Source organism: Oryzias latipes, chromosome 21 (assembly GCF_053564925.1).
Source record: "Oryzias latipes strain Hd-rR chromosome 21, Olatipes_Hd-rR_3.1".
Taxonomy (NCBI): Eukaryota; Metazoa; Chordata; class Actinopteri; order Beloniformes; family Adrianichthyidae; genus Oryzias; species Oryzias latipes.
In genome coordinates, this window is record NC_136257.1 from 32,785,013 (window position 1) to 32,804,583 (window position 19,571).

A 19,571-nucleotide genomic window follows, 5' to 3' on the forward strand; every position below is an offset into this window, starting at 1 on the left:
AAAAGTAATCATGGAATAGACATGTCAAAAATATTTTAATTAAAAAAAAAAGTATGTTGATTTTATTTCATTTGAGCTGTATTTTGCAGCCTCACCTGACTGCAGGTAACTGCTCAGAGGTGAATTTTTGATGAACTCCTGCCACTTTGCAGAAACTACTGTATGTCATAGAAAACAACTACCGGTAAAAGCAACATATTCATAATAGAAAGACCACTGCAAGCTTTGACTATGGATCAAAAGGTTATTGGAGTGAGACTTCAAGGACCTTTGGATGCTTGAAACATTTGTAAAAGGAAATCCAAACAAGATGGTTTATGTGCTAAATGCTGCGACGTGGAGTAAAAAACTGCAGTTTGCTATGAATTTCAAAAGCAGAAGGGACCAGTCCACTTTTCCTGTGCTAAGATCTTGTGAAGTATGTGTACAATATTTTAACCACATGAGCCTCCTCTAGAGGTTTTAGTTAATCTTGATGTAGTCAGTTTGTCTATTTACGTTTATGTATTTATTTTTTGAACAGTGCAATCTGCCAGCAGGAGCATTTAGCATAGACTCCCCACCTCTACAACCCTGCAAGGACACAGCAAGTACATACAATTGGTGAATTCTGCTGCTATTAAATCAATAGTAACAGTTTTTAAAGAAAATCTCATGCATTAATGAGTTTCTTTACTCTCTTTGTGGAAAATGGCTGACCTTAGGACAAAGTCAGACTGAGCTGAGCGACTGCAGGAACGTGCGTTTCTGAGGAAAGAGCTTAACCTGTGAGATGTGTGGGAAGCCTCCACAGGTTTCCTGATTCTTATCACTTGAAAGGAAGCCAGTCAGGTGTTCAAAAGCTGCAGACAGGAGAATCAGCGAAGGACAAGGTGTGATAAAGAGACCAACGAGAAAATGCTTTCATGTAAGGGGATTTTTGTCGGGTTTTTTTTCTTAGCCATACCTTGGTGCCAGTTAGAATCGCATAATGTTTAAAATAAAAATGTACTCAGTTTGTGGACCTCTGATCCTCGCATATTTGGTTCAGATTTATTTTGCATGTTTTAAGGCTTTTTAAAAGTTTAGATCCATTGTCCTTGAAAATCCCAATTTGTCTTAGAAATGTCTCTGGACACAAAAACCTTTTTTTTTTTTTTTTGAAACAGCAGCATTAAGGCGAAAAATTTCAGCACAATACCCATCCTAAGTATACACCTGTGATCATTACTGACACATCACCAGAATGCTTCCTGCACAATGAGTCTGATTGCTTTCCCTGCAGCATGTGAAATTATCTCAGACAGTCTGACGGTGCCTCTGAAATAAGATGTGATGACAGTGACTGTGGCGGGAAGATACCGCCCATGGATGGAAGCAGCTGCACTTTTACAAAATGCAATTTTAGGTAAAAACTATCAAAATCATCAATCAGCAAAAAGAATTTGTCCAAATGAGAATTCGTCTACTATCGGTCATATTGGAAATTTAACAAAAGTAAAGACGACAGACCACAGCCGTCTGGAAAATATTAGCAACTTTTATCAGCGCAGACAGTGTAAAGGCGTTAGCTTCGTCTAAGTTTTACTCCGTTTTTTATTTTAGGGGTTTTCATTATTTATTTATTTATTATAACTTAAGGATGAGATTGTGTTGGTTGCAACAGTGAGCACTGATGCATGAATGAAATCTAAATAAAAGTGTTACACATCTTGCTCTCAAACAGCATCATTTTCTGTAACTACAGATAAACGATGACATCAGTAGTTGCCTTCAGTCCTCCGTTTGGCCTTACATGTGCGGTCTGTGCCAGGTGTTTACTGTTGTCCAATAGTGTCAGAATATTTCTTGGCTCACTAAGTGTTGATCACCAAAGCAGGTCGCCCAAACAGCGCAGTCCTCCCACTCACACGTTTTCAAACAAGCATGTGTTACAAGGTTAGGTTCTGCAGTGTGAACAGTCAGAACACTGTGCTCCATGTTTGGGGGGCTGGGAGAACATTTTCTCTGCCAACATGGAAAACACAGCAGCAAACAAACAGGGAGAGCAGGGCTTTGGACGTCTCAATGAAGCTTTAGCCGGGGAGAATTTCACCCCAACGTGCTTCATCTTCACACTTGAATCCAGTCGAAGAGAAAATGATCAGAATAATTTATTGGAGAAAAGGATATCTATAACTAATCTTCCACCAAAACAAATATTTATTGAATTTTATTATATTTACCGTTTTATTAATATGTTTATTAGGTTTTGGTGCACTGGTACACTGTTGGACTCAGAAACTCACAACTCATTTTGGTAAGCTAAGTCAAAAATGGCGGAAGATTCTATACTAAAGAAAGAGAAACAGGAAAACAATAGGTTGAATACTTTATATCATTCAACCAATAAACGCTGGAAGCAGAAGAGCAGAACAGCTGCTTTGCTTTGGAGCCACTCTGACTGAAAGGTGCTGCAGCAAAGCTGGACCTCAGCTTTATCGTGCTGGACAGCTGCTCAGCGTCAGTCAGAAGTTAGAGCTTGACCAGCAATGAGGAAAAGCTCGACTCCATGATACAAATACATCAGAGTTTTCTAGGAAACCATTTTAATTTCCCAAAGCCACATTTTTTCTGAGGGAAATCATTTATTTTTACATCCCTTCCAAAAATGTATTCAGGTTTTTTAATTTGCTCTTCTTTTACTTTCTCTTGCTTCTTTTTAATTAACTCCTCCTAATTCTTGCTATTGCTTTCTCTGTTTTTTTTTTTTCAGTAACAGATTTGAAATGTTAACAGTGTGGTTAAAAACAGTGAGTCATGCTGTGGGAAGATGAACCAGCCCAGCTCTGCAGTGCTTCCAACGATCCTTTTCATTCCAGCCTCTTTCGCTCCATCTCTGCTCGTAGGCATCGTTGTGTTCGCTCTTGTGTTCACACATGTACACCTACACCAAACGGCTGCTTATCCTCAGAGGCAGGGCAGATCTTAAAAGCCTGCACCCCTCTTGTTTTTTCACTTGCACTTAGACCTACATCGCAAAACACGTGCATGGTCCCAGTCAAACCCGACGGCGCTTGCATGTTTCAGGCTTTGTCTACCTGCAAGCAGCCTTCCAGGAGATTTTACTGACTCATCTACCCCCCCCCCAAAAAATGCCTGTTTTTAAAACAACAGGAGGCATCGTTTTCTTTCTAAAGAGCGAACAAGGCGAAAAGGAGGCAGGGAACACGATATGAATGTTAAGTGGAAGGGGAAACATGATGGATGGAATGGATAACATCATCTCAGATGGCAATTATGATAAATGGGACCAGGAATGACAATGACAGTAAGTATAGTGACTTGAATAGCCCGCTATGATCCAGATGGCCTTGCTGGTCAGTTGTGAGAAGACTCGTGACTTTGGTTCTGATCAAAAAATCTTTCAAAATTCATTTGGGAAGATTTTAAATGACAACAGGTCACTCCATTAAAGTGGAAATTAGGTAGCTAGAAAATCCTTCCCTGAATTTGATTATAAAAAAGATTCTTTGGCATGTTTTAAGATGGACTCTAAAAGTAACTAAATTTATAATCCATATTTTGTATCCACTCTTTTGTAGATTATCTGTTGTGGTTAAGAATAATATAATGATCCCATTTTCAACCACGCTTCAGCTGTTGGACTGTCATTGTTTTTGAATCACTTGTTAAAGATCTTATGAGCCCATAAAAGTGGTTTCCAAACTCAATTTAAAAGAAAGATAAATCAAAAAGAAAATGCAAAAAAACTTTGAAGTACTGCGCTGTTGGAGATACATGTATTTTGAGATGGCCTCTCATGAAAGACCAACAACTGTTTCGACTGCTTGTGAGGGATATTTCTTACTCCAAAACAATGAAGTCTGAACTTTTTTATAAATGGTTTTACAATAAACAAAACATGGAGTCTTTGCTGGTGTTGTGCTCACCTGAATGCTTTAGCAGGTCTGCAGACTGACTGATGATCTTTACTTGAACCACTGATGATGCACAACCAACTAATTTGTAACCAGACATACAATCTTAAGGCTTTGAATCAAAGCGAGAAAGAGTTTTTGGTCATTTCATGTTATTCTTTGGCTTTATAGTATGGTTATGTTGCTATATAGCAGTAAGTAGTTTTTTTTTTTTTTTTAATCTGTAAAACCTATGACAGGAGCTGAAATACCAGGGCCTCGTTCACAGGTGAAGCTATATTGGGTTTGACATGAGAAAGGCAGCCTCTGCAGTCATGCAGAAGCTTTACAGGTGTGTTGTTGCTCTCAGAGTCCCTCCAGAACCCTCTGTTGCAGTGTTTTGGACACTATAAAAAAGCCCCAGGGCAGATCCAGGATGTGTGGGAGAGATTTTATCTCTGCTCCTTTTGAAATAACGCCTCCCTTGCAAAAAGAAACACACAAAAAATACCTGAGAGATGGCTTTGCAGCAGGGAGGTTTTTTAGTTTTCTACTAAAGCTGCTGTCTCACCTCTGCTTCATATCTCTTGCTACCCTTTGTGTTGTCCTCTGATTTTCTTCTCCACACCTCACCTTTTCACATGCTGTCCCCGCATAATCCTCTTATCTGTGTCTGGACATTTGCTTCTCAGTGATCTGCTGTTTTTACAATGCTACATGATCAGTCGAGGGCCAGAAGTGTAGATAAAAGCATCAACTGCTGGTCTCAGTCTGAGATTAGAAAGTCATGCAGGCTGCAAGAGGCAATTTATCTCCTCCTATGAAGTATAACAAGAAAAACACAAGTGTTGATGAAAATGTACAAAAATCTCCAGTGCATGCACATGTATGACTATTCAAAACTCTAGCATCTGATAGCTATCACATTGCCAACGAGATTGCGCCCTGGGCGATCGCCCATATTGCCGGTGCATAAAACCGCTTCTGCATTTTGAAATGAGCAGGAAGATTTCCTCTACTGCCTCTAAATGGTGATGAATCACGGGGGGGGGGCATGGACCAGGACCAGGTTTTTGAAGAAAGTTGGACTGTAAACTTCTAAGAAACTCACGAAAAATTTTGTCTACTTGTGAAACACACTTTTTTCCTAATATTAAATATTCTCCTTTTCCCTCATGCTCTCCTAGCTATCAGCTCATGTCACTCATAGACACTGAAGTGAAGAGTAGAAAAATACCTGTCACTTCAGCACCTGCTGTCAGTTTGCTCAAAACCCTCCAGCAAACGGGGCCTTCTGAGGAAGAGGGAGGATAAAACCGCTAAATAAAATAGCCTTTTGTCTTCCGAAGCAGATGTCCAGACAAAGCGCTTGGGCAGCTTGGAGCTGACTCTTCCTGGCCTATGTGATGAGGTGAGGAATCAAATTAACAAGGGAAGCAGCTGGCATTGGTGGAGCCCTTTGGCAATGGCCTGTTGTTTTGCTAAAAGACACAATGAATAAATGCGATATAATTTGCTGCACTGCACTGTTTCACCTTATGACACTAATGGTTACTTTGCACATCTTTGCCCAGATAGGACACACCTTTGAATGCTCTCCACTTAGGCACTAACACAACATAAAACGTCTGGTTTGATGCCGTTGTACAAAGCCTGAATTGTCTGTTTTTGAATATTCATCCTCATGTTTTGGTTTTTCTCTGATTTGGTTTTCTCAATAAGACACTAAAGCCAGCAGCAAACATTGAGAGGACATGTGCATCACTACTAAACAAGAGTTTTCAGTGCTTTTTTTTTTCTCAGATGCAGCGAATGGGAATATGCATCAATTGCCCTGAGACCTTGTATGACTAAATCCCTAAAAACATTATAAAGCCAGACTGAACAATCCTCATTAGAACTGCAGTACCTGAAACCTGATCACCAAAACAGGTGTCAATATAATCAGATCAACCTTGGAGTTTTGTGAAGAAGAAGGAAATTAAAACTTAAAAAGGCCACATCCCATTAATGGAAGGTTAGTTTTTACACATCTTTACATCGACATGAGTTTTGCAGCAGTTCATGAAACTATATACAATAAACAGATGTTTGCTTTTTTTTTTAACATCTTTCCAAATCATAGGTTTTAAATGATCCTTCTCCAACATTATGGTAGTGCGGAGCCATTTAAGCATTTTTTACTGTTCTAAAATGCATTGCATTCAACGTTGTCATTTGTTTTTACTTAAAAAACAGATTAAATGGTTTTGATTAAAGGTGTGTAGATAAAATAAAAACGTATGAATCCAAAAATAAAAGAAAGACAAAGTCAAAACAATGGGAAAAAAGTTAACAGTCAAACAAAATGTTCCAAGGGTTTATTCTAAGTGGTATCGCAATTATCATCACAACTCTTATCAGGTTTGTTTTGAACCTGAAATGTTTTCAAAAACCTTTTGAATAAAAGCTATTTTAATTGCAGATGGGTGTCATTCCTGCGTCATTACAAACAACTGATGTGATTGAGAGACCCACCGGTGAGTGCAGAGACAACAAAGGATTCATTAGTGTCGGACAAATGATCAGTTTTGCTAAAATTATGAGGCAGTTGTTTTTGTCAGTGTTAGAAAGAGGTAGGGACTTCGTTCCCACTCCTGACACCACTTGTTAGAGAAAGATCTTCAAGCAAATAAAGGCCAAGCCCTAAGAAAGTGAAAACACAAACAACTGGGTCAGTCTAAAGCCACATCCCATACCTGCTGAGCATTGAAAAACAAGCATTTAGCTTACTGAACAGCTTTTGTCACAATGCAATTTGCAGGAAAATTTAAGACAAAATGAGGAGGAAAAACAAAAGACAGAGGCTCATGAAACTTCATCAGCCTAATTGTTTTAGTTCACTACATGAAGAACCACATTTAAACTTGAGAAAATTATTTTATCCATCTATCTATTTATTTATTTGAATTAGGAAAGTGCATATTAAACAATATTTAAGCAGCTGCTTTAACATAAATATGCCAGAGAAAGCACAGAAGCTAAATTTCATGCGTTGTCCTTAAGTAGGATAAAAGGTTCAACATTACATTTACAAATATTTACAAAGGTTATTTAGAACAAAAAGCGAGTCTAAAAAAAAACAAGAAAACAGCATTAACATCAATGTCTGCAGGACTGGATTGTTTTCAGCCATTGTTTAAGAGCTGTTTGGAAGGTAGGATAGTTTTCACAGTTTCTAATCTGCTGTGCAACGTATTCCATAACTATGTTCCTCTGATTGACACCATTGTTTGGCTGAATTTAGTCCTGCGCCTTTAAACATTACAGTCCCCTCGAGTTAAAGCCCCGGTTCCAACATTTGTTTTTTTACCTATAAAATCTAATAAGGGGGGAGGGGCCAGCCCATTCAAAACTTTAAAAACGAGACAGGAATCCATGCACATTTTGTAACTTTCAAAATCCATTATGCCATACCTGGTTAGAATGTCCCAGTGATGTTCACACAGAGGCTTTTTGTCTAAAACTTTCAGGGTTCTCATATAAACAGAGACTTGAGGGGTTTCAAAGTGCTTTCATTTGTCTGGGACCATGTAGACAATAAGTTATATGACTAAAAATCATCGAATGGATGTAAACCTTTGCTGCCTCAGTAGTCAGAGAACACCTTATTTGCTTATAATTTGACAAATTAAATTTTACAATCCTGGATATTTTCTTTACATGATCTTTAAAAGTTAAAATTGAATAGAAGATTACGCCAAGATACTTGATTATTAGAAAACAGACATATTAAGGTACATCTGTAACTATATGCACAATGCCCCCCCCAAACATTTAAACTTATGATCTGACCATCTACTGGATGACTAATAAAATAAAAAAACATGAGTAAAACCAATCCAGCAACACTGACTTTCTCACAAACAGGAACTATGACCAAAACGACCAACACCACTACTGATGAGAGAGCCTGAAACTCCAGGAGCATGAACCTCAAGCAAACCTATGCATTAATGTTATTGCTGCATGTGCCGTGCATTATGCAATTCCAACTGAAAACTGCAGCAAAAAAAGTATTTTTCTCCCTAAATTGTATCAAAGTATCTAAGCCCAGGCAGATAAAAGCCCCTATTTTCTCCATTTGGTGAGAATGATGGGTTCTGCAGGTCATGGACTCTTAAGTTAAACTCTGGTAGATCTTGTTCTGTAAAATGGTCAGAAGAAAAAGACAGTGACCTACACTCCAGTCGATGTAGGTTAATGCTTAACCTACATCTCAAGAATAAGATATGCAGTTTTTTAGGACAGAATTATAAATACTTTATTAAGGACAAAGAAGCTGGAAATTTAAGAGACCATAAATATAAGCCATCGGCTTTCATAAAGGAAAAAGTATATCTAAAAAAAAAAAGGCCTTAATTATACTTTTCTAACACTTTAAACACATCCTCTTCACAACCAGTGACACCTCCAGTCATGTGACCAACACCTTAGACTAATTGGCAAGGGAGATGAACAGCTTAATTTGAAAGAGACCCAAATAACCCGCGGGAGGACTAGCTTACACACACACGCACACACTAACACAAACAAACAAACACACCCACACATCACGGTTTAAAAAAGGTGAGTTTGAACCCTGAAGCCTCCACTCAGTGAGAAGCAATGAAGCAGATCAGACATGCAACGTCAGCAGCAACTGTAACCGCTTCTTCTTAAGCGCATGGGATTTGTTTTGCTTGCACGCATGTTTACGGCAGGACTTTCTCCCTTTAAGACTGGAGAAAAAGCATGCAATCTTCCTGCTTTGCGTCTTTAGGGGTTGACTGACCGACTAAATTCCACTTTAATCCTCAAATTACAAAGAGGTTTTGTTCCGTTAGCAAACCCTTTTTGTGTATACTCTGTTTTTAATCCCTACATTTAAATAAATAGTTGTAAGAAAGGGACAATAATCTACTAAGTGAATATCAATATCAAACTGTTCGTATACTCTATTGTTCAAGTCTTTATAGACTTTTTCCAAGTTTTTTTTTTTTTTTTTAAGAAATAAAAATACCCTGCAGCTCTTTAGCGGTGCTTTTCCCCTCCAATTATCCTCATGAATCTAAGACACAAAAGTATTTTCTTTATCCGTCACACAGCTACAACATCTCACTCAGTATTCTCTTTTTTCTGACTGCAGTAGAGTGAGAATTCTGCATTATGTAATCTCAGAACACTGTGCCAAAATTAGCACCATATGGAGGTAATTTAATTCGTATCATTCTTATAATGGCTTCATTTTGTTTTTCTCAGCTCATTTTTGGCAGACGTGTCTCCAAAATCTCCACTCAAATACAAACACAAAATTTAAAGTCCCACTCTGATCCTCTTTCTATTTTCAAAGCGTTTATCAGTAGATTTCTGCCTTTTTAGCCAAAATGTAAAGAAACTTGAGTCCTTTTCCTGGACATAGTTTCTGCAGAGTGGCAGGAGTTTACCTACCAGTTTTGATGCAAAGCGACCCCCTTTCCTTCCCCATCGTTGAGTTCTCAAAGCAAGGAGCTAGTGGCCTGCACAGCGTATTTTAAAATGTGATCTTTTTCAAACTGCATTTCTTTTGGCTGCTCCTAATTCACAAAGATTTGAGTAAAGAAAACTCAGAAATGCAATTTTGAGCTTAATTTTTTTATATGCTGTCCATCATCAAAAAACAAATCCTCAAGAACATGTTAAAAACACCTTTTTCATCACAGAGGCTCTCTAAAGGTGAGACAGTAAACTATAAGTAACTTCATGAATGGGAAACATTTCCCATGATTGATAGAAAGCAGTGTCTCAATTCAGGCTAAAAATATTCCTCGTCTTTTTGTTTTTCTGGCAGCGTCTTTTTCAAAGAAAGCATCTTTTTTCTTCATCTGCGTCTGCAGAGTGTGACGAGGCAGATAAGCTTCCATTTTAATCGTTCCTGCTGTCCACACAGGCTTCTCTTATGCTAACAGCTGTCTTTGCCTGAGCTTTAAGCTCACAAACACAAAGCCTGCATTTCCTGTGTACTCAACAGTCATCCTGCATGGACACAACCAGAGCTGTGAAGCTGCTGCTGCTGCTCTGCTCACATGCTTTTTTATAGTTGACACGGTGGAAAAGTTTGGTGAGGGTTTCTTTTGATTACAGAAAGCAGTGTAGGTCACAGATTTTCCTCTATGGTTAAAGACACAGAGCAAGAATCACTGAAGCCTTCATGACCTTTCTGCTGAAAAGGTTTGAAACTTCAACTATCACATTAAGACAAAGGTCAACCTACCTGGTTTCCTCTAAAAAACAGGTAGATCTTACGAAAATGTAAATATGTCTATACATATTTTTTCTAGTATTTTATCCTTGCATGTTCAAAGCCAATGGAATTTATTCAAAGATGACACATTTTTTCTTTTGTTCCATCTGCAGTCAGACTGCACGATTCCCTTGAGGCTGGTGAAAAAGAAGAAAGCTCTTTCCGATGAGAAGCGCTTGATTCTTTGGTTTGAAGTTCTTTTAAATTGTGGAAGCAGGATCAGCTAATCTATGAGTTATAATCACTAGTTTGTATGTTTTTGTCCATGTGAAGAAGCATTCAAGCAATTCCCACCAGAGACAATAACGTAAATCTCAATAGATTAAAGCAAAAATGTTCATTTTTATCCAAGTTTACCAAACATGTTCTTTATTTGATTAGATTTTGACACAAAATGAAAGAAATATGTACTTTTGTACTCCTTATTATATTATATATACAAAATTTAAAAACTAACTGGCTTTCCAGGAAGAAATTGGATTTGTTTTTCAATCTGAGTTATAAAGTTACCCACAGAAAATTTGCTAAATGGAAAAAAGGAGCAAAAGCAATTAGCTCTAAATTCAGAGTAAATGATCCTGCAGAGGTGATAAGACCGACGGATAAAAGAAACATTTGCATTACGAGACGGTACAGAGGACCATCAAGTTTAACAGAGCGGGAGTCAAGTCGACACTTCACACACGAGACGATTTTTTCTTTAGCAAAACGTGACACATCAGGAACCCAGCACTACGTTTCAGACATAGAATAGCAATCATTCTCTTTTTGCAATTGCATCAGAAAAACCCTTCAACATTAATACAACAGATTTTACCATCAGTGGTATAAATGTTTTGTTGGAAAAGAAAAAAAGTAGACATAAGGACTTCATTTCAATCAACTATTACAAAAAAGTTCTTGATAGTTTTATTTTTTTGAAAATGTGCTCAGTCGCAGACCTGTGTTGTTCACGGCTTTGACTGCGATTCCAGACACGTGTGTGGCGTGTTACACAACCTCCGTTCTGCATGTGTTGGTCCCTGTGTGTTTTTCTGTCCGCTGGGTCATGAACTTCATGTGTCTCTGGCTCTGTCAGGTTTTATCTCTGCAGCCTCGTCTTTTTACCTGAGGCCCGACAATGGAAGGTATAGGATAAAACTCATTCTGACTGATGCATGGTATTTATTTTTGCAGATTTACCCAGAGACAGCATTCTTCATCCTGACCTAGTTTTCCAGTCTTTAATTAAAGCTTATCACATCACAGTGCATAGAATTGTTGTGATTGTAGATCCTATATAAGAAGGTAAATAAAAAATCCTTAAAATAAACCATGGATAAATGAAAGGTGGGAAATTTAGAATCTCATTTAAAATCTTCGTATTTTATAAAGGCTATGCATGAAAAGCAAATGCAGATGTGAGAGATGAACTATAGAAACAACTACAGCAAATTCTCAGGGCTGAAATCTAAACTCACCTTCAAAGAAATCTGCACAGACAATCTGTTATTTTCAATGAAAGGTCACATTTTGATTTGGGTTTTTGATCCAACCTTAGAAGAATGAAAAAGAAAAAAAACAAAAGTTTTTGTTGTGTGATCAAGCCTCAGATGTTTTTGGAGTCCACTTTTTTAGTGTTACGTGGTAGATCATGTTATATCAGTTTAGTAAAATTTGCTTTATGATTAAAACTTTTAATGTTTTCTCTAAATGTATGAGAGGTAAAAGTTTGTGACATGGATATTTAAAGATTAACTAATTTTCAAGTCATTTTGAATACACTACTGACCATATTGTTAACATTACAGAAAAAAACAATTTCTTATTTAAATCTGCTAAAATGTTCTTCTGCTGGTTTGCCTGTATTTCTATTTTATATTCTTTCTTCTTTACACTAGTTTTATTTTTTATTCCTACAAAATCATACATTGCACTTTCAAAAATAAGACACAAAGAATGATTCCTTTCTTGTGCAAATGTGTCAGAATGTATAAACCATTAGGTGAGTTTATGAAAAAACGCAAATTTGAATGAGCAAATGAGGAGAAATGGGCTGGAAACACTAGAAAACAAAAAATGTGTGGAAAGAACAATCAAGCAACCATGAAGAGACCAAGCAAAATCAAATCATAAAAGGCACAGTGGACAAAGATGTGATCTTAGCTTAGTATCCATGGTCCTCCTTCACCATTTTACACTTATATCACTTTTAAAAACGTCCCAAATGAAAGGAGGTTCAATTTGATGATGTCACCTTAATGTGCCTCCTGTGTGGGAAGCTGCTGATCAGCTATGAGAACCAACCTTCCGTTTCACTGATAGACATTGTGTTACTTATTTTTGAATTGAAAACCATTTAACATAAATAAGTGACATATATGCCAAAAATATTTGTACAGAAATTAAAACCAACAAGGAAACTAAAAGGATTCTGTAGTTCAAGACAGATTTAAATTAATTTTCAGCAAGTTACACCTAATGTGATTCTGTTCAGTCATCAGATTGGAGGGCTCTGTGGAGTGAAAGCCTCTGCACTGCATTTAGCCTGCTGCACTGTACCACACCCTGCTGTCTTATTGGGGAAAAATGGTGAACAAAATAAACGCACCTGCAGGTTACACTGAAAAAAAAAGACTGCAAGAAATAAAAAAGCAATTTATAGTTGGAGTCGGAAAAATAAATGAACCTCGGCTTCTCCTATGAAAACATATTTAAAAAGATCATTTAAAACCAGTAGGTTTTTAGCCAATTTAAGCTTATTCTACTTCATATTACTTCTAATTATTATAGTTATAAGGGTTTTTACCTCACCCAGGATTATATTCTATTATTATACACCTTACAAGGGTAAATTGAGGAGCCACTGCAGTTTGGAGTAATGAATAACTTAATTCTGCTGCCTCATCGCTTTCACAGAACTGCATTTTTTGCTTGCTCACCTTCAGTGTTGGTTAAAGCTGCTGTTACTGGAGTTTACAGGCAGAAAGCTGCAATTCCCTCTAAGTGGAATTCACTCCAAATCTAGTGGGATGCTGTGCACCATCACAGTCTCTTTGTAGTTAAGCAGCCGGTCTCTTTTCTGCATTGAAAAGTGACACAACACTTAAAAAAAAGAAAACTAGAACATGTTCACAGGCCAGACAAGGGAAAACAATGGCACAATGATGCAGTTTTAATAATCTTTTTTTTCGGATGAGTTTGTCCAACTTCACTGCAGAGCTCTCCTGTCTCCCCCTCAGAAAGTGTTATTAGAATAATCTATCATAGGAGCTCTGTGTTTACAGACTGGCTTCCTCCTATCCACACAGAGCCCAGACTCAACTGCCAAAACGAAGCGGTCTGAGTGCTCGTGGCTGGTCACAGAACAATATATCACTGCTGATGAGAGGACCTGTTCTCAAAGGAAGAGCTGCAGTCTTTTATGGAGACTTATTTTGATTACTCAGCACAGTCAATCCTCTGTTGGACCAAAGTCGGTATTAGAGATGATACAAGTGCAGCCAGCAGCATCATGACTCCTCGATACTTAATGCCAAAATCTGACAGTGTTATTTACCCACAACCACTTTGTTGCTAAAACTAACTTCTTTTTTTCTACAATGATGCCAACAATAATAAAGGTCATAAAGTTAATTATCTCATCAAGCGTTGGCTGGGTGTCTCCTCTGGGACACATTTGGCTGTGGTGGGCTTGGCTTGTCTCATTTCAACATACGCTTTCGCACACATAACATTTACATCACAGTGACGTCTTGCAACAAGTGAAATCAGCGTCAGGATATTATTTAATCATATTGAGCAAAGAAGAATATAATCGATGCTAAAAGAAAAAAACATGGTTTCTCTATAAGGATTCAAGGAGTATTTATAGCCATTTTCAGTGAACAGAGCAGTTTCACAGAATAGGAATTTGCTGCGGTGCTAATGTGCGACATAAAACACTATAAGACAATAAAACTAAAGAAGAAAAAACCTGATGAGGCAAGTATTTTCAACTGAAATATACAATATTTCAGTTTGAAAGAAGCTGAAAATGGTCATGGTTCCTTTAACCATCACACTATATATACATATATATATATATATATATATATATATATATATATATATATAGCGAATATAGCGAACATGCTATATCGAAGGAAAGTACATGAAACGCGGTCTATGCCAGTTTACAGACTTTTCATTGAAAGTGGCTTTAAATGCATGTTTTAGTGTGAACACAGCCTTAAAGTCCATGTCAGCAGTGGAACATTAAAAACCTGCTAAAACATAATTATCTGCAATAAAACAACCTGCCTTTGTTTACGTTATTGGGGAAAACTGACAATATTACTATTTTTATTTTGAACTGCTGTGTCAGGGTAAACACATGTTATTAATCTCTAGTTAGAAAAAAGAACATCTAAAAATCTTGTAATTACAGAATTGATTAACTGCAGAATAAATTTAGGGAAGACACAGGGTTGTTTAGCAGATAAAGAAAGAACTTTTTTTTTTAGAACAACAGAAAAAAGTCACTTTTTGAACTTTTTTTTATGTTATATTCTTGTTTAAGTAAGTCAGAGTTAACAGGAAAAGAAAACAAGACAGTTTCATCAAAAATGAGTTGACCTCAATATTGAATTGTCACCCAGCTTGTGACCCCCTCTAATAGAATCCAGATGATAGTAAATACACAAAAGAGTCGGATGCTGCAGTATCAGCCCATCTCAGGGATACAAGCACACTTCTGACATCGCCAAGCGCCCTTTTCGTGTCTTCTTTTCTATTTCTATCTCCTCATCTACTTCACTTTTGTTCTTTGTCCTCGGATCTCTCTGACTGTTATGAGAAGTGACTGTCTATCAGACTCTGGGCAATTCCATTACGAGACCCCTTTATTGAAACTGCATTCACTCTCACCGCACTGAGACACAAACCGTCACAGAGAGAACACAGCCACTCGTCTGTGCACATGCGTCCGCGTTTGTACGGAGGGAATCTCACCGTAATAAGGTTGATTTCACATGGATGCATGCTCAGCAGGCAATCACCCAGGTTTAACCACAGAAATGCAGACAAAAACAAACGAAAGCACAATCTATTACACACCCTGGTCAAACCCCGTTTCTCTTCTATTTGTTCTCAATAAAGTGAATCTCAGCGAATATGGCAGTCGTGCCCCAGGCAGAGGGAGGTGCGTCTTGGGAGCCCACTGCAGAGAGCGTCGTTGCCAACCCACTGCACCAGCCCTCATGACATTGTTGCTATGCACTATTCACCAAAGCAGCAAAAGGCTCTTGAGTTAATAGGAGTTTTGTACCTGTTTATTTACTGCCATTGCCATTCAAAAGCAGTCCACCTTTTAAACATAAAGAAATTGGTAAATGATCCTCAAATTGTCTGAAAGGGAAGTAGCAGAATATAGCTTTTTCCTTGCGTGTCAATTGTGGACCATCCTGGGTGAGTCCCTATTAGTCTAGCAGTTTCTCAAAGGGAGGAAAGTATTTTCATGTCGATCTCAGTCAGGACTATAAATTTTCCCTTAGACATGGATGTGTTTGTGTGTATGTTTGATTGTGTTGTCTTGCGACAGACTGACGACCTGCTGATGGTGTACCCTACCCTTGCCCAACAGTGGCTGGGTTGCCTCCAGCAACCCCTGACCCTGGAAGGGATTCATCAGAAAATGGATAGATGGCAGGATAGATCCAGAGACCTGGCACTGTAAAGGTTTTTACTTTGAAGTGTGTTCTCAGATAACGCCTTTGTCACGTCATACGTATGGGGGGTGACCTGTATGGGTACTGTGGGTTTATTGGTTGTCTGGGTTTGTGGAAGATTGTAGAGAGGAGCAGCCACATCCTAAGGGGAGCGTAGGTGTGTCTTGCAGTTCCCTTGAAGGTTGTGCGGCCACCTTAAGGGACATTAGGAAAATGGAACATGCCATTGCCATGCATGTGTTAGGTATTTGCAGGAATAATACAAGTTACACTTACTTATGACATAACAGTGATGCTGTCATACGGGGACGTTATTCTCCACTCTAGTCGTTAATAAGGTGCGACTACTGGGTGTGCATGTGATATGCAAGTCCCCTAACTCTGTAATATCCTAATTTTAAAAAGTCAGGTTGCAGGCGCGCAATGGTCACGCACTTATCACGTGAACAGCACTAACTAGCTCCTTGCGCAGGTTTCGGGGAGTTTCAGAAAATTAAAAATCTGTACACCTTTGTCTCACCTACCTTTACCTGCCCTTATGTGTTATACAAGCAGGGCTCTAAATGAACCTTTTTGGTTACTAGCCGGGGTGGCCGGTAGCATCCAAAGTCTACCAGCAAAATTAGATTTCTCTGGAAAAATAATCTAAGTTATGTATTTGAGAGCAAAATCGTTCTGTCCTTTATTTTGTGTGTTGAATCTGTAAGCTTAGTCATTGCAAAGAATTGCAATGATGTTGAACAACAAGTAAGTGTGTGATTTTGTTGGCTGAGGTCAATGTGAGCTAATACTAGAAACTACCAGCAGACCTGAATGCAGCAGGAGTGCAGAAATTTCACGTGGCCCCTGAATGCACCCCCTTAAATCTGTGCAATAAAATCAGACTTGAATGTTCTAACCGACTATGGGATGGACGTTTGTGGTAGCCACATTTGGGGGGAGCAGCAGACACTTAAACATCACGGTTGTGAGTTTGATTGTTCATTGTTCACCCCTCAGAGCAGTTGTGACTAAGGCTTTAAGTCTTCCTGTTGCAGTTAAAATACAGATAGCTACACCAGGACTCCACCAGAATTGACTCTGAGCAGTACAGCATGCTACAGTAAGGTGTGCATTTTTTATTGTACTACTTTAAATTCTGGAAAACATCAGTTCCAGGAGTTGAACCTCTTCATGTTTTTTTTTTTTTTAATCTTTTCAAGCATGCAGACATCCTGCCTGTTGGTGTGGTGATGCTAAAGAAGTCTTCATTCAAGAACTTGAAGTTTTCTTTTGACTTTTTCTTAGAATTTCAAAGTTGGATTGCATGAGTAGCTCCTGCACACTGGAAGTTGGACACAGTATTGGGTTGTCTCACATCGACATTGTGACAGATTATTAAACACAACTTAGAGAAAACTTTGCACTTAAATAATTTTAGCCAGTTAATGAGAAATTTTAAATAAAATATACATATCTAAATCTGTGTGACAATTGCTCATCCAGCTGAATAATTTATGAATGGAGGCTTGTACATGCAAACTTGTTTCCTCCATTATACAGCATCACCACTGTGCTAGCTGACAAAAGGATAGTCACTTTTTTCATTCAGGAAAAAAAATTAAAAATGAAAAAGACATTGAATATAGACCAATTATTACCAGTGATTTGTTGGTTTGTCAAAAAAAAATGCAAAATGTTTCTCATCCACTGTGGCTGGGAGAACTCAAATTTAGAAAAGTGTCAGTAAGTAAGACTCTGCAGCCAATGCAGCAAATTATAGAATAAGAAGATATAAAATAATTCAGATGAGAACCTCCTCTTCTTCTTTTTAAAGTTGTGTCATTCAGATGACAGTCAAATTCATTTAAGTGCTTTTACTGTGATTGCCTGATCAGCAGAGTGCAAGACTATCCAACAAAGAAGGACCCAATGGAAAGATTTGAAAAGGGTCTTTTTCTCTCAAGAGGTCCTTCAAACATGTCAATACAACCTGAACCTCTGCCTCCTACAGAGTCTCCTTAACCGTCCCTCATGGTCATGAAGAAGGGGCATCTTCATCTCCAAACTCTGGAGTGAGTCATCACGGACATAGAAAGGACTTAAAAAAGAAAAAAAATCCATAAAGGGAAAGAAGGAGCACATGAGAAAAGAAAGAACAAAAAGAAGAAGATGACAGGTGACTGTTGAAAGTCCTGGGAGGCAGAAGAGGGATGCTAAGAAGAGCTGTGGAGGACAGATGAAGGGTGGATTGAATAAACTGAAGAAAAACAAGGAAAACAGATATTATCTTAGATAAAAGGCAGTAAAGGACAAGTGTGAGCTGAGGAAGGTGGGTGCAGCATGGACATTTTTATGCGCTTGACTTCTCAGGGGTTGTCCCAACTGCCCTTACGGGTGCTAACTGTGGGCAAAAATGGCCAAATCACACAGGTGGCCAACGGAAAATTATAAGATCATAAACCACTCATAGAGAAAACATGTTCATTCCCAGTTTGTTTTTTTACAGGCATGTTGCAGGCGACAGGTCGTAGTCAACGCTTATACAACACATTAGGGTGAAGTTGGCCAGACGCAGGCTTGTGGGACGGATTTTTCATAAGGAAATTAGACAGAGTGTAGTTTGTGTGGACATCCTACTGTGTCATATGCACTTACATATCACGTGCACACTCCGCGCATTCACCCATGATCAGTAAGGAACCAGCACTCACTAATGTCTAGAGTGTGCGTACGACAGCATCACCCATATGGCATAAGTACGTTTAACTTCCATCATTCCTATGAATACTTCACAATACACTTACTTACCACACGCACATCAATGGCCGGACAAGCCTTAAGAGAATTCCAAGACTCATCTGCGTTCACCTTAAGACGCAGCCGATCCACTCTACGACCCTCTACGGACCCAGACAACCCAAAAACTCACAACCCCCCCATATATGACATATGACTAAGACTTAAACAGTGGATGAAAAAGGAGTAAATTAGAATAAAAAGCAGATGCTTGTACAGAGTTTGTATGTCTCAATGAAGACAACCCACTGAAAACCTTTTTTTTTTTTAATCTTTCTGTGAATAATCAAAGCAGAATCAAGCCTCGCTTTTGTTTCCGTCAACACACATACTCTCCGTCTGTCTGTCTGTACACACATGCTTAGGCATCCATAACAACCTCTGCCTTTTGGTGCAGGATCCCCACAGGGAAACATGGATGCCAGAGCTTTTATGAGGGCATAATATCCTACCTCGGTTGCACATCTTCCCCCACCCCTGTAAGTGTTTGAGCCAGGGGAAGGGCCAGTGGATGGACAGTTCTGAGCCTGCAACATGACAGCGGAGCAATGTGAAATGACAGGCTAGAAAGAGCGGAGTAGGAGAGCAGGGAGACCCCTTCTCTAGAAACAGGATAGTCCCCATCCCCTGTGAGGAAAAGGCCGTCTTTCATCATGTTTAAATTACAAAATGAAAAAGGTTTAGTTTTGAAATATCTTAATTGAACAGAACACTTGGAACTAAATCCTTAAATACTTAAAAAAAAGATATTTTAGACAAATCAGCTAATTGCTGTTATTTTTTTGAGTGAGAAAATATTTTTGTGTTCGTTTATAGTGGGTTTTTATGAATGAAAATGTTATAGTTTACAACAAAACGTTAAATTATTGCAGTTAAGCTGGTGAATGATAAAAGGCAAATCAGAACCAAAAAAATAAAAAGGGAACA

General features: G+C 38.3%; 1 protein-coding gene across 19 annotated transcripts in view; it reads right to left on the reverse strand.

Moving 5' to 3' along the window:
- stxbp5l (syntaxin binding protein 5L) overlaps positions 1–19,571 on the reverse strand; it is a 159,353-nt gene that overhangs the window by 104,933 nt on the left and 34,849 nt on the right. The gene's annotated exons all lie outside the window — the stretch shown is intronic.